The sequence below is a fragment of the Pinus tabuliformis genome, chromosome 5_1 (genome assembly GCF_031772625.1).
Source record: "Pinus tabuliformis cultivar Carrire ecotype Pingquan chromosome 5_1, CPIR1, whole genome shotgun sequence".
Lineage (NCBI taxonomy): Eukaryota > Viridiplantae > Streptophyta > Pinopsida > Pinales > Pinaceae > Pinus > Pinus tabuliformis.
The window spans coordinates 360,900,281-360,916,615 of NC_142305.1; positions in this window are offsets into that span (position 1 = coordinate 360,900,281).

Genomic DNA, 16,335 nt, shown 5'->3' on the forward strand with positions numbered 1-16,335 from the left:
GGACATGTCCCGTGTTCCATACACAAGTGCAGTTGCTAGCCTGATGTATGCAATGGTTTGTATCAGACCAGACATTGCAAATGTAGTGGGAGAATTGAGAAGGTTTATGTCAAAACCAATGAAGGAGCATTGGATGACAATGAAGTGAGTTTTCAGGTATTTATGTGGCACTATTGATTATGGTATGTGCTACCAAGAAAGACTAGGATTGCATAGAGTTTTTGACATCCATGGATTTTTTTATGTAGACTGGGCTGGACATCACGGTCAAACAAGATGTATGAGTGGGTGTGTGTTTAACTTATTTGGTGGTACAGTCAGTTGGATGAGCAAGAGCTAGTCTATAGTGGCACTTTCAACTACAAAGGAAGAATACATGGAAGACACTTACGTAAGGAAGGAAGTTGTTTGGTTGCAGAGATTGTGTTCAAGTAGGGGGTTCGTACAATGAGATATAAGGATAGACTGTGACAACCAAAGTGAAATTTTCTTGGCAAAGAACCCTTCTTACCATTCAGAGACAAAGCAGATTGACGTTCAATATCACTTTGTAAGGTATATAGTTGAGGAAAGAAAGGTGTTGCTAGAAAGGTAGGATACTTTGAAGAATACTGTAGATGCATTGAGAAATTTTGTGAGCAATGAGAAGTTATTTTGGTGTAGAGAAACAATGGGCATTGTAGGGCTAGAACAATGAATAAGCTCTGTTGTGGCCCCCTGCGGAAAGAAAACAATAAGTGGGAGAATGTTGGGTGTGTTATATTCTTTCCACAACTATCCCTACATATGTAGGGGTCACAGGGGAGGTGACAACATCCCTTATTTGTTGCACTAGGTGTAGTAGGGGCTCATAGGGGGATGGAATCCCCCCCTATTGGGGGGTTTGAGGGGGACGGTAGCCCTCGTCTACAGCGTCCGGGGACGTACCCCGAGAATTTTTTTTTGGGACCCTATATTAGGTGGGTGGACCTACCTATGTTTTTTTGCATGGTTTTCTCACATGGGTTTAGGCATGATGGTTTTCTGCCCATGGTATTTTGTAAATCCAGTCAAGGGAACTAGGTTTATTTTCTAATCTAGGGTTAATGGATTGGGGTTTATCGATGCTTTGACATGTATATATATGCATTGCAACATTGAAAGGAATATAATGAAAAATTAATCTAGTAGTCCCAATTTTGGGATCTAGGGGAAAATCTTTGTGTATAGATGTTTTATGTTTTATGATCTCACCATTGTTTATTTCCTATTTTTAGAATTCAAATGTAGGTAATTTATATACAAGGTTAAAACCTACATGCAAGAAAAGCCTATGATAGGTCCTGAGCTTGGCTAGGGGATCGAACCAACCTTATTTCACTTGCTTCGACTGCTATTCACCTCTCCATACCATTAAGTCAAAGATTTCACCTTCAAAAACAACTTGGATGCCCTCCTATAGCATTACAGGCCTCCTTCTATCATTACAAGCCTCTCGTAGAAATCACCTGTAGCGAACCTATAACAGCCTTTTTCTTCATCAGTTTCGACCCACACTACAACTTTCACCTAGCATAGATGCATCATGACCTCTAGTTGTGATAATATGATTAGGAAAAGCTCCTAGGCCACTCCAAACCTTCCTCGTATTAACTGCTTAAACATAGTAGAGTTAGTTTCTTTATCATGCAAATATGTTATTGATTTATGACTAAGTATGAACTAGGTAGATGGTACTTGTGATTCTAATTAGCAGTTTGATGAATTGTGAAAGATAGATTAGTTTCTTTTATGAAATTATATGAGGTAGTGTCATGAATTCTGCAAGATAGCATAACTTCATTTCTGTAAGTAGGTTAGCCTTTATATTTTGTTATGCAACCACCTCACAAAATAGAAGAAAATATAGATCAATGACTTCAAAATCAACCTCTTCAAGGGTCAAACCTCCTTTACATTACATAAATGAAAAATTCTTGGATGGTCCAAATGAGAAAACCTCCTTTCTATATATACGAGTCTAAGGGGTCTCATATAATCTGATCCAACATAACAATAACAATGTAAGGGCACAACAATAACAATAGTGGTATTCTATGGGGCACAACAATAACAATGAGGGAATACAGTAGTATTATAGGGGCCTAACATACCCATCTCATTCAAAAAAAGTGTTGTCCTCAATGCTTGAGTAATTCTGGATGCTTTTGTATAAAATTACCATCCTCCCATGTGGAATCTTCCGCGGATAAGTTTTTCCAGTTAATCACATACTTTGAAATTGATCAATTTCGTAGCTATCGATTTCTTGTTTTTGTGCCTGCTTTAGCTTCCAATATGATTTTTCCTTCCTCATCAAGTTCTAGTAATATTGTTTGAACTGGGAGCTTTTCACCTATAACCTTCTTTAAGCATGAAACATGGAAAACTTGGTGGACTCAGGAAGATGTAGGAAGCTCCAATTTGTATGCCATAGTACTAATATTATGCAGCACCTTGTAAGGACCATAACACATTCATGATAATTTATTATCCTTCTTAGATTTCTTGAGGGACATTTTTTTGTATGGTTGTAGCCGTAAAAATACCTAGTCATCTACATCAAAAACTATTTCGCTGCACTGTTGATAAGCCTATTGTTTCATTCTATTCTGCACCAAAGTGAGGTTATCCTTTAAGAGTTCGAGAACTTCTTGTTGATGCTCGATGTGATCTTCCACTGCTTGAACCTTAGAATTTTCTTTTAAAGATGATGTGATGGACAGTGGATTATATCCATAAAGTGTCATATATGGGGTCATTTTTGCTGTTGTATGGATGGAAGTGTTACACCACCATTCAGCCAAAGGTAACCACTTTACCCATTATGTGTGTTTATCAGATACAAGGGAATGAAGATATCCTTCCAAACATTTGTTCACTATCTCAGTTTTCCCATCTGATTGAGGATGATAAGATGAGATGTGAGCTAATTGAGTACTTAGTCAAGATAATAATCCCACCCAAAAATTTCCAATGAAAATATGATATTTTTCACTTACAATAATCTTTGGGTCTCCATGTAGCTTTTAAATTGTTTCCCTAAATGCAGTAGCAACTGCACTACATTTAAATGGATGAAATAATGAACAAAAGTGTGCATACCTGGTAGCCCTATCAATTACCACCGTGATGACACTCTTTCCTTTGGACTTGGATAAACCTGTGATAAAATCCATTAAAACCTCTTCCCAACATTGCCTTGGAATGGATAAAGGTTGTTACAAAACCGGGGTCTTAATTGTCTCAACTTTATTTTGTTGGAAAACCAAACATTCCACCACAAACTTTTGAATTTCATATTTAATGCCATCCCAAACAAAATCCTTCTTAACCATGTGGTAAGTTTTTAAAAATCCTGAGTGCCTTCCTAAGGGAGAGGTGTGCAATTCCCGAAGAATCTTTTGTTTGAGTTGGCAATTCTTACAATGGTAGATGTGATATTTATACCATAATGAATCATTATTCGAGCTAAATGTACCATATCTACTACGATATTGTTGCAACTTTCGAATGAGTGCCTAGACTTCTTTTTCATTCTTCAATTGATCCCTTGCTTTGGTTATCAATTGTAGTTGGATAATAGAAATGTAACAAAGAAAAGCTTCCACGTTCTCATCCTTTCTTGAGAGTCCATCTTCAACTACATTTTGCTTCCCTTTTTTTAGATAATTTCAAAAGCATAACCCAACATCTTTGTGGCACATTTTTCCTACTATTCTGTAGATAATCTTTGGTCTAAAAAGTATTTAAGACTATCATGATGTATTGTTTCCTTGAAGTTCCTTCCCATTAGGTAAGCTTTCCATTTCTTAAGTGCATGTAGTATTGCCAACATTTCCTTCTTATAAATAGCTTTGTGTAAATACATTCCTTTGATTAGACCACTTTCAAAAGAAATGGGTCTTCCTTCTTGCAATAAAATAGTACCAATTCCATTTCTTGAGGCATCAACTTCGAAAATAAACATTTTTGTGAAGTCTGGCATAGCTAATATTGGTGCTTGGCACATTACCCATTTAAGATGCTCAAAGGAATTAGTTGCTTATGGAGTCCAAGAAAATGCATCTTTATTCAATAATGTTGTTGAGGTGCTGCTATTCTCCCATAATTCTTAACAAAAATATGATAATATCCCGTCAACTCGAGAAATCCTCATAGATTCTTTATGGATGTGGGTATTTTCCATTACTTAATGGCTTTAAATTTGTTAGGGTCTACCTTCACCCTCATGAGATACAATATGACACATATATTCCACCTCTTTTACTCCAAATAAACATTTGGAGGTTTTTTCATATAATTTTTTCTTCTCTAATATCTTGAGCACCTTATCAACATGTTGAACATGATCCTTCCAAGACCTGTTGTAGATTAGTATATCATCAAAAAATACTAACAAAAAATTTCTAAGGGTTTGAAAATGGAATTCATCAAACCTTGAAATGTAGTAGGTGGATTGGTAAGGCCAAAAGGCATGACCAAAAATTCATAATGACCCTCATGAGTTCTAAATGTTGTTTTTGGAACACCTTCAGTCTTCATTCTTATTTGATGATATCCTGAATGAAGATCCAACTAGGTGAAGTAAATTTCTCCATGTAATTCATTCAATAATTCATCAATGACAGGAATGGGAAATTCATTTTTAAGAGTGAGCTTGCTGAGCTCCCTATAACCTAGACACATGTGCCATGATCCATCCTTCATGTGCACCAATATCACTGAACCAGAGAAAGAGCTTTGACTAGGTTGAATTATACTAGCCTCTAGCATTTCTACAAGCATATGTTCAATTTGAATCTTTTAGGCATAGGGATGTCTATAAGTCCTAATTTTTGGAGGAATACTTCCTGTAATCAAAGGAATATCATGATCATGATCACGAATAGGTGGGAGGCCTTTGGGAGTCTCAGATACCTTGGAATGATTATCCAAGGCTTTTTGGAGGTCTGGAGAAATAGATGATTTCAATGTTTAAACCTCAAGTGAACATAATTGTCCAATTATGCTCGTTTTCCGTTATTTAGAAGCTTTGCCATGCTATTAGAAATGATTATCTTTCCTCACTTCCCTACGGTACCCCTTAATTCATTTCCTTCCCAAAAAAAATTCAAGAAAAATTCTTGAAAATTAAAAGCTATCATACGCAAAGATTGTAAGAATTGGACACCTAGTACAACATCAATACCGCCCATTGGAATGGAGAGCACATGAATATTCAATACATATTCTGCCATGGATAACTTGATATTATGGCACTTTCCCAAGAAATTTATGGTTCCTCCATTTGCAACAATCACTTGACACTCCGGTGCTGGATATAGGAAGCAATTCAATTCCTTGGCTATCTTAAAATGAATTAAATTATGGGTACTACCCATATCAATCAACACTATTACCTTTTTCTTCTTGATATGTCCATCTATGTTGAGATTTTGAGGAGTGGTAATTCCTATCAATGGATTAGAAGATATGGTGGGATTCATTTCTTCTTTCTCTGGGGTTGGTTCTTGGTGTATATCTTATTCTTTTGTCGTTTCTTGTTCCTTTTCTTACTCCTCTTCACAATCGATGTAAAATAATTTCTTCTTAGCACACTTATGACCTTTAGTGTACCTACTATCACACATGCAATGAAGCCCTTTTTCTCTTTTTTCTTCCAATTGTTGTGCTGTCAAACTTGTAGGTCATGGAAGGTTAGGAGAAACCACACTTCCATCTTTATAGTTGTGAGTGTAGGCTTCGTTGTTGCCATAATTTTTCTTTATATTTTTCTTGCCAACATGAATGCCTTCTCCAATAAATCAGGTTTCCAAAGGCAAACCTCATGTTGAATGTTATCATTTAGAGTCCCTGTGAATACATCAATCCTATGCTCCTATGGAATATCATTTAACCTTATATTCAACGTTTGGAAGTCCTCAATTTTCTCCATTATTGAACCCTTTTTTTTTATATTTATCAATTGGCTAAAGGTGCTTCTCTTGGTATCCTAATCATTTATTATCATTTCCTCTATAAAAATTGACCAAGTGAACATTCATTTATGAGAGAAAAACAATCGATAGCATACAAAATGATTGGGTTCTATATATAAAGTTGCAATGAGTGTTAGGTGTGGAGCCTGATTATCTTCTGTAATCAAAGGTTTTAACCGGATGTATACCCTAGGAAGAATGTACACCCCTCCACGCAGGGGGGTGCAGGGGGACTTGTCCCCGCCACGGGGGTCCGGGGGGGTTAATCCCCACTGGCTAGGGGGTTCGAGGGCCAGTGGTCCCCCGACGAGGGATCAGAGGCACCACCCCCGAAGCTAAAAACAGATGTAAAATTGCCTCGTAAAATGTTGTAATTTCATAGTCAATATGGGCCATTCATTAAGCGGAGATCTGACGGTAGAAGTTATGTTTAATTTATGGTTTTCTTCCCTAGAAGGCAACCGCTCAGTATATATGAGGGAATTTTATAGCATCTATGTATATCTGAATATCTATATTCTGAGTGAGGAAGAGAGAGGAGATTGACAATGAAGAGGGTGTTACAATAGATATACTGTAGGTTGTATCTCTTCATTTGGCTGGATAATTTAAAAGGAAGGACTGGTTGTTTATCTGCGGACAAAGCCCGAACTAGGTGAACCACATATGTTTGTGTCTCTCTTGTTTTATGCGATTTCCGTGTTTATATTTCTGCAATATTTTATATGTTCCATTGCTCTGTAATATATAATTTTCTAACAATTGGTATCGGAGCCGAATGTATATTTGGTTGATAAACTCGTAGGAGAGAAGGGTTCCTGGTTTGAGTGGGAGCAATGGTGGAAGATGGTAGGTTTAGGGTGGAAAAATTCAATGGCCAAAACTACCAATTGTGGATGATGTAGATGGAAGATTATCTGTATTAGAGAGATCTGTACCTACCATTGAGCGGAAAGACAAAGAAGTTGATGAGTATGATAGACATAGAATGGGATATTCTCGATAGAAAGGCACTTGGAACAATACGGCTATGCCTAGTAGCATCTGTAGCTTTTAATATTTCAAAGGAAACGACAACAGAGGGTTTAATGTCAGCATTGGCCAAACTATATGAAAAACCCTCGGCCCCAAATAAGGTATTCCTTATGAAGCGTTTATTTAATATGAAGATGTCAGAAGGTGGATCTATTGTAGACCATTTAAATTATTTTAATACAGTTACAAGTCAGCTAAGTTTTGTAGGGGTAAATTTTGATGATGATGTTAGGGCTCTATTATTTATGTGCTCATTTCCAGAAATTTGGAATGGCTTAGTTATGGCCATTAGTAACTTTGTCTCTGGATCTAGTACTTTAAAGTTTGATGATGTTGTCAGTGCAATCCTTAGCGAGGAAATGCGACAGAAAAGCTCCAGTGAGACGTCAAGCAATGCTTTGACTGTAGAGACTAGGGGAAGAAAAATGAAAAGAGGAAAGAGCCCAGTATATCACAGTAAGTCAAGAAAAGGTAGATCCAAGTCTAGATCAGGGATAGTGTGCTGGAAATGCGAGAAGAAAGGACACATGAAGAAATATTGCAAGTCTCGGAAGGGAAAAGAAGGAGACGGGCAACAAGAAACTAATCATGAAGCGAATGTAACAGGTGATGTGTTGCAAGATGCTTTGATTCTTTCATTAGAAAATATTATTGATGCCTAGGTGGTAGATTCAGGGGCCACATTCCATGCCACACCTAATAAGAAACATTTTCATGATTATGTTTAAGGAGATTTTGGACAGGTTCGATTGGGTGATGATAAACCCTGTTAAATCATTAGAATGGGTACAGTTTTCATAAAATATCAAAATGGAAATCAGTGGCTATTGAAGGAGATAAGGCATGTTCCAGATTTGAAAAAAAATCTGATTTCAACAGGCCAGTTGGGAGGTGAAGGTTGCGTAACTACTTTCACAGATAAAACCTGGGAGGTCACTAAATGATCCCTGGTAATAGCGAAAAGAGGAAAGGTTGGTACATTGTATTTATGCAATGGTATTTCTAATTATATTAATGATTTAACCTCTACAGGAGAAGATACGACATTCTGGCATCATAGGCTCGGCCACATGAGTGAGAAGGGGATGCAAATTCTTCACTCAAGAATTTTTCTGCTATGTTTGAAGCATGTTGATTTAAAATTATGTGAGAATTGTGTTTATGGAAAACAGAAGAGAGTCAGATTCCTTAGAGCTGGGAAAGAAAATAATAGCAGAAAATTAGAGCATGTGCATACAGATGTATGGGGACCTGCTCAGGTATCATATCTTGGTGGCTCTTGTTATTATGTTATTTTTATTGATGATGCAACCAGAAAAACCTAGATTTATTGTATTTGAAATAAATCTGATGTATTTGATACTTTCAAGAAATGGAAAGCTTTGGTTGAAAATGAGACAACGAAAAGGTTGAAGTGTCTCAGATCAGATAATGGAGGTGAATATTGCAGCAAAGAGTTGTTGGCATTATGATACATATGTTGTACTTGATGGAAACCCACTCATCTCAGATGATAAATTATAGTGCAGCAAAGTTCACGCACTTTCATGAAGATAAAAGTTTCTTTCATGAAGATAAAAGTTTCCTTCATGTAGAGAAAAGTTCACGCACTTATATGCAGAGAAACGTTTATTTCATGTAGAGAAAAGTTCACGCACTTTTATGCAGAGAAAAGTTTATTTCATGTAGAGAAAACATCACGCACTTTTATGCAGAGAAAAGTTTATTTCATGTAGAGAAAAGTTCACGCACTTTTATGCAGAGAAAAGTTTATTTCATGTAGAGAAAAGTTCACGCACTTTTATGTAGAGAAAAGTTTATTTCATGTTGAGAAAAAGTTCACGCACTTTCATGCAGAGAAAAGTTCCTTTCATGAAGAGAAAATTTCACGCACTTTCATGGTTGGCTCATGGTATTACTCTGAAAGTTTTTGATCCTATGGTTTTGGTCCATGGTATTGCATCCAAAAGTGTTGATCTCACGCACTTTCATGGTTGGTTCATGGTATTAGTCCTATAGTTTTTGATCCTATGGTTTTGGTTCGTGGTATTGCATCCAAAAGTGTTGATCTCACGCACTTTCATGGTTGGTTCATGGTATTAGTCCAACAGTTTTTTGATCCTATGGTTTTGGACCGTGGTATTGTGGAAGGCCTAAGACTATAAAAGAGGAAGGAGATCATTTGGCAAAGCATCATCGAATGAATTGAATATCTAATAAGTGCTAGATCTGAAATATTTGTGATTGGGTTATGGTGCAGATCTGGATCTGAATGAAGGAGGAACCTTAGCGCATAAAGAACGATAAGTTCTTTTGATGGGTCATGAATAATAGTATCTTTGCATGATTTTGATCTGTTATATGAGGCGCATGCTTGATCTATAAATCTGACAATCTGGGTTAATTAGTGTCTGAATATTTGAAAGAAGGAATTATCCTTTATAGATCTGCACACAGGTTTCAGGTTGTTGAAATAGCGTATATCTTTAAATTATGATCTAGCTTCCTCTGTCTATTGCTGCAGTATTCTGGGTTCAGAATTTTGTGTGTGGTTGTTGTTACTGTGTTCTGGGTACAGCTGTCAGAGAAGTGTTTACTTGATTCAGTGCTAATTGGGAAAAGGAGATTGTTTGATGCAGATATACTTGATGATTGATTGATGTTCATGGATCCAGTCTGAAAATTTATGAAACGTGGTCCCTGGAAGAAAGAGAAGGTTGTAGCCTTCAGTAGGCCAGCACCTACGTACTAGTATCTTGGCTAGTATAAGAGCTAAGGGGGTTGTAGCTCCCTTCCAGGAGAAGCTGGAGAACGAGAGATGGTTGTAGCTCTCTGCAGGTTGTAGCCTACGTACTAGTAAAAGGAGTTTCTAATTGAAAGAAGATAGAGACATATTGCAGCAGGTGGTTTTCACCCACATTGGGTTTCCACCTTATATCTGGTGTTCTTTTGTGTGACTATTTACTTTTCTTGTTTCTGCTCATTATTTTATGATACTGACGTACAAAGTAATTATCAATATTTGAAGAATTATTCAAGGTATAAATAAGGAAGATAGATTCATAAGAATTTGATAATACTGATTCACCCCCCCCTCTCAGTATTATTTCCAACAATTGGTATCAGAGCAGGTCCTTCTGAAGAAGCTTGATCGCTTGAAGGAAGATCTAAACATCATGAGCAACTACGAGAGGGAAGCATCAATCAGGCCACCGATTTTTGATGGAACAAACTTCGTATATCGGAAGGTAAGAGTTACTGCCTATCTTCAATCTTTGGGTACAGAAGTATGGGACATTATAGAAATAGGGTGTACCTTTCCATCAGCTACTCCTACAGATTCAGCAGAGAAGAAGAAATATGAAACAAATGCAAAGGCGGTTAATACTCTTCTAGGATGTCTATCTCAATCTGAATTCGTGAAGGTTATGCAATATAAATCCGCAAAAGAAATATGGGACAAGATTGTTTTGAGCTACGAAGGAGATGAGCAGGTAAAACGTGCAAAACTTCAAACCCTCAGGATTCAGTATGAGAATCTCAGAATGTATAATGATGAAAGTGTGGCTAACTATTTCCTTCGGGTAGATGAGATTGTTAATTGTATGAAAAACATGGGTGAAGAAATAAATGAGGCTGTTGTGGTTGAAAAAGTGCTAAGATAATTGTCCCCGAAGTTTGAATCTAAAGTGTCTACAATAGAAGAAAAGGAAAATCTACGAACTTTTACTATGTCTCAGCTACACGGAATTCTAACTGCTTATGAAATGAGAAAAGGAGGTCCATCAGACAGGAGAGAAGCTGCTTTTAAGGCTTTAGGCAAAGGATACTACTATGAATCAAGTCACGTGCCAGAAGAAGAAGAAGAATCAAATTTTGTCAGAAATCTTCAACGGGGTACTGGAAGGTTCAGAGGTAAGCTACCTTTTAAATGTTTTTCTTGTGGAAGAGTAGGTCATTATGCTGCCAAATGTCCTCATAAGGATAAGATTGACAAAGGAAAGGAACCTGCCAGATGGAACAAGAAACAGAATGCAAATAAGAAAAGCTACTACACTCATGAAGACAGTGATGGTCTATCAAATAGTGATGAAGATGAACGAGGTAATGGCTATAAAATTTTAATGGCATTTGAAGATGACGATTACATGGATGCTATAGATGTGGATAGTTTTTATGAAGATATTTCTAGACTTAAGACATGTATAGAAGAAAAGAATATGATCATTGATACTCTACAATTTCAAATTGATGAAAAAGAAAAATATCTTGAAAAGTTAGAAGGTGAAATTGTTGGCCTTAGAAAAGAAATTGAGAAAACAAAGGCTATTAATATTAAGTTTGTCAAAGGATCTGAAACTCTAGATGAGATCATCAATGTACAACGTTCTCCGCTAAACAAGACAGGTCTGGGGTATAATGAAGAAACATCTCAAGCATCCACCTCAAAGAGTTATCTTGATGCAGCAAGAAGGAATGAGAAAAAGCACAATGGAGATCACTAGGTAAAGCAGGGACGAATTACATCAAGAACGAACAAAGACTATCAGGTAAACCAGGGGCAATCTGTCTTAAGGATGAACAAAAGCTACAACCAGCCACAGGTAAAATCTTCTCAATTTGCTTCAAGAATGGATGACAATAGAAATTACAATCATTTGGCCGGTAGATTTGATAATCGCAGAAGTTTCTTCAATGGGCAATGTTTCTCTTGCCATAACTTTGGTCACAAAGTAGCTCAATGTGTTGCATATAAAACAATCATGACTAGAGAAGCTCAAAAACAAAGAAGTATGACCGGGATTACAAAAAGGACCTATAACAACTTTTCGGCTCTTGAAAATGAAGTTGAATGTTCTATTTGCAATAACTTTGGTCATGAAGATTCTGAATGCAGGAGCAGGTTTCAACAGACAAAGGAACAAGCCTCAAGCACCAGAACATGGAGAATAAAGGAACCACAAACAGAAAGATTTGGGATAGCATTTTATGCAGAAGGACAAGAAAGTCTATGGTACATTGACAGTGGATGTTCGAAACATATGATAGGTGATAAAGAAAAGCTTGAATCATATTCTGCTTTAGAAAAAGGAAAGAAAGTCTCTTTTGGAAATGATACTCCTGCAGCTATAAAAGGAAAAAGGAAAAGGCACTGCTCAGTTAAAAGAAAAGGTCAAAGCTGGAAATGTTTTGTATGTTGATGGATTGAAGCATAATCTTCTAAGTGTCAGCTAGATGTGTGATCAAGGAACCGAGGTGATATTTAGATCAAACAGATGCCGTGTTCGTGATCTTGATACAGGTGAAACAGTGATCAAACGTAGAAGAACTCCAAATAATCTATACATATTTGAAGAAGGACAACAACAATGCTATTTGAGCAAGGATGATGAACACTGGTTATGGCACCGGAGGTTGGGGCATCTAAGTTTTTCACAAATAAGGAAAGCATGCAAATATCAGGCAGTTCATGGTCTTCCAGATATCAAAATTCCAGACAACACCATATGCAAATCATGTCAGTTTGGAAAGCAAACCAGAACTAACTTTCCAGAGAAGGAAGGATCAGATAGCATGCCTCTTGAGTTAGTCCATACAGATGTATGTGGTCCATTTAGGAAAAGGACACCTCGAGGAGAAGAATACTTGATATTATTCATTGACGATTTCTCCAAGTTTGTTTGGTTAGGACTTATGAAGCACAAAGACGAAGCATTCAAGAAATTCAAATCCTTCAAAGCCTTGGTTGAAAATGAATCAGGTTACAAAATTAAGTGCCTCGGGTCTGACAGAGGTGGGGAGTTTACCTCAAATGAATTTTTTGATTTCTGTGAAGAACATGGGATAAGAAGAGAATTCTCTACAGCTAGAACTCCTCAGCAAAATGGAGTGGTGGAAAGGATGAACAGAACAGTCCAACAAATGGCTCGTGCTATGCTGGATGAGTCTGGAACTCCCGCAACTTTCTGGGGTGAAGCCGCATATGCTACGGTTGTTATTCTGAACAAAACAAATGCCAGAGTGAACAACACTTAAACTCCTCATGAGCTCTAGTATGGTGAGACTCCTTCGGTAAAGCACTTCAAAATCTTTGGGAGCAAATGCTATATTAAGAATACTGATGAGCAACTTGGCAAACTTGAACCTAGAGTAGATGAAGGCATTCTTCTTGGTTATTCTCCACACATCAAAGCATATAAGTGCTACAATAAAAGACTTGGAACAATTGTTGACCGCATTGATGTAGTGGTTGATGAAAAGGGATACATTCCTAGGCAAGTAAATCATGAAAATATCGAAGAAGATGAAGACTACCCTCAAAGACAGAATGATGAAGAAGAAGAACCTCAAGGAGCACCAGAGGAACAAATAAGAATAGAAGAGAAGACTCCATCCCGGTACATTCAGAAGAATCATCCAGAATCTCAAATTTTGGGGCAGAAAGAAGCAGGTGTACAAACAAGAAGAAAAATTGCAGAAGCTTCAAGCTATTTGGCATTACTCTCCTCCACTGAACCACAAAATGTAAAAGAGGCATGCAAAGATGAATGTTGGGTCAAAGCAATGGATGAAGAACTTGAGCAGATCGAAAAGAAAAACACTTGGGAGTTGGTTCCTAGACCAAAGGATAAGAATTTTATAGGGACAAAATGGGTCTTCAAAAATAAGTTGAATGAAAATGGGGAAGTAATTAGAAACAAGGCAAGACTTGTTTGTGAAGGGTATGCGCAGCAAGAAGGAATAGATTTTGACGAAACTTTTTCTCCTGTTGCAAGACTTGAGGCCATCCGAATGTTCCTTGCTCTCTCAAGCTTTCAAAAGTTCAAAGTATTTCAAATGGACGTGAAATCAACCTTTCTGAATGGAGACTTAGAAGAAGAAGTATACATTGAGCAGCCAGATGGGTTCATTCTTGGAAATGATCCAAATCTTGTATGCAGACTGAAAAAGGCACTCTATGGTCTTAAACAAGCTCCAAGGGCTTTGTACTATCGTTTGGACAAATATCTTCATCAACAAGGTTTTTCAAAAGGATCAGCAGACAACAATCTTTATATAAAAATTGAAAATGACAAATTGCTAATACTTGTTGTGTATGTAGATTACATTGTCTTTGGCAGAAATGAAGAATCTATGAGTCAAAGCTTTGCCTTGGTGATGCAGAAAGAATTCGAAATGTCCTTGCTTGGAGAATTGACATATTTTCTTGGCCTGCAAATCCAACAAAAGGAAGGAGGGATCTTCTTGTCTCAAACCAAGTATCTCAAGCAGATTTTGAAGAAATATGGCATGGAAGATGCAAAACCAGTATGTACACCCATGGTCACAGGATGTAGCCTCAGTGCAAATGATGAATCAGCAGCAGTAAATCAACCAACCTACAGATCTATGATTGGAAGTCTACTTTATTTGACAGCTACCCGGCCAGACATCATGCATGCAGTGGGAATAGTTGGAAGATTTCAGGCAAATCCAAAGGAAACTCATCTTTAGGCAGTAAAGAGAATCTTCAAATATCTTCAAGGGACTCAAAATTATGGCTTATGGTATCCTAGAGATACAGATCTCACACTTCATGCTTATACTGATGCAGATTGGGCCGGAAGCGTGGATGACAGGAAGAGCACAAGTGGTGGTGCATTCTTTATGGGTTCCAGATTAGTATCTTGGTTCAGCAAGAAATAGAGTTCGATTGCCTTGTCTACAGCTGAAGCAGAATATGTTGTTGCTGCATCTTGCTGCACTCAACTCCTTTGGATGATGTAGACCTTCCAGGATTTTCAAATCACTTGTACACCACCCATCTCCATCTTATGTGATAATACAAGTGCAATCAGCATTTCAAAGAACCCAGTCATGCATTCAAAAACCAAGCACATACCAATCAAGTATCACTTTCTCTGGGAACAAGTGCTTGAACAAAAGGTCAAGTTGGAGTATGTTCCTTCTAAGGAACAAGTTGCTGATATACTCACCAAACCATTGCCTAGGGAGACCTTTGAATACCTCAGGCAAATGCTGGGGGTTGTTGATGCATCATCTTGTTATTGAATCTCTTCTGATTGTTGGTTGTACGCAAGGTTTATCTGAAGTATATGCGTACATGTGCTGGGTTGCGGATTGGTCAAAGATCGAATGGCACAGGTTCAGGGGGAGCATATCATGCATTGTTGGCATTATGGAGGAAGTACAGAAGGAGATCATGGATGTTGGTCTGAATATTGCTGCAATACGTCTCTATCTCTTTCATGGTCATGTATGGTGTTTGATGGATTATGGTTCTTCTTTGCAGATCTGGTTTATAGTCAGGGGGAGCATGTTCTTAGGGGGAGCATAACCCTTTGCCCTTGATGTCAAAGGGGGAGAGTGATTGGTTGTTGTTGCCATCAAGTCCAAAGGGGGAGATTGTTGGCATTATGATACATATGTTGTACTTGATGGCAACCCACTCATCTCAGATGATAAATTATAGTGCAGCAAAGTTCACGCACTTTCATGAAGATAAAGGTTTCTTTCTTGAAGATAAAAGTTTCCTTCATGTAGAGAAAAGTTCACTGCACTTATATGCAAAGAAAATTTTATTTCATGTAGAGAAAAGTTCACGCACTTTTATGCAGAGAAAATTTTATTTCATGTAGAGAAAAGTTCATGCACTTTTATGCAGAGAAAAGTTTATTTCATGTAGAGAAACGTTCACACACTTTTACGCAGAGAAAATTTTATTTCATGCAGAGAAAAGTTCACGCACTTTTATGCAGAGAAAAGTTTATTTCATGTAGAGAAAAAGTTCACGCACTTTCATGCAGAGAAAAGTTCCTTTCATGAAGAGAACATTTCACGCACTTTCATGGTTGGCTCATGGTATTAGTCCGACAGTTTTTGATCCTATGGTTTTGGTCCGTGGTATTGCATCCAAAAGTGTTGATCTCACGCACTTTCATGGTTGGTTCATGGTATTAGTCCTATAGTTTTTGATCCTATGGCTTTGGTTTGTGGTATTGCATCCAAAAGTGTTGATCTCACGCACTTTCATGGTTGGTTCATGGTATTAGTCCAATAGTTTTTTGATCCTATGGTTTTGGACCGTGGTATTGTGGAAGGCCTAAGACTATAAAAGAGGAAGGAGATCATTTGGCAAAGCATCATCGAATGAATTGAATATATAATAAGTGCTAGATCTAGAATATTTATGATTGGGTTATGGTGCAGATCTGGATCTGAATGAAGGAGGAACCTTGGTGTTAATGATTTTGGTTGTCGCTCATATGATTATGAGAATCACAAAATCATTAGGAGCAGA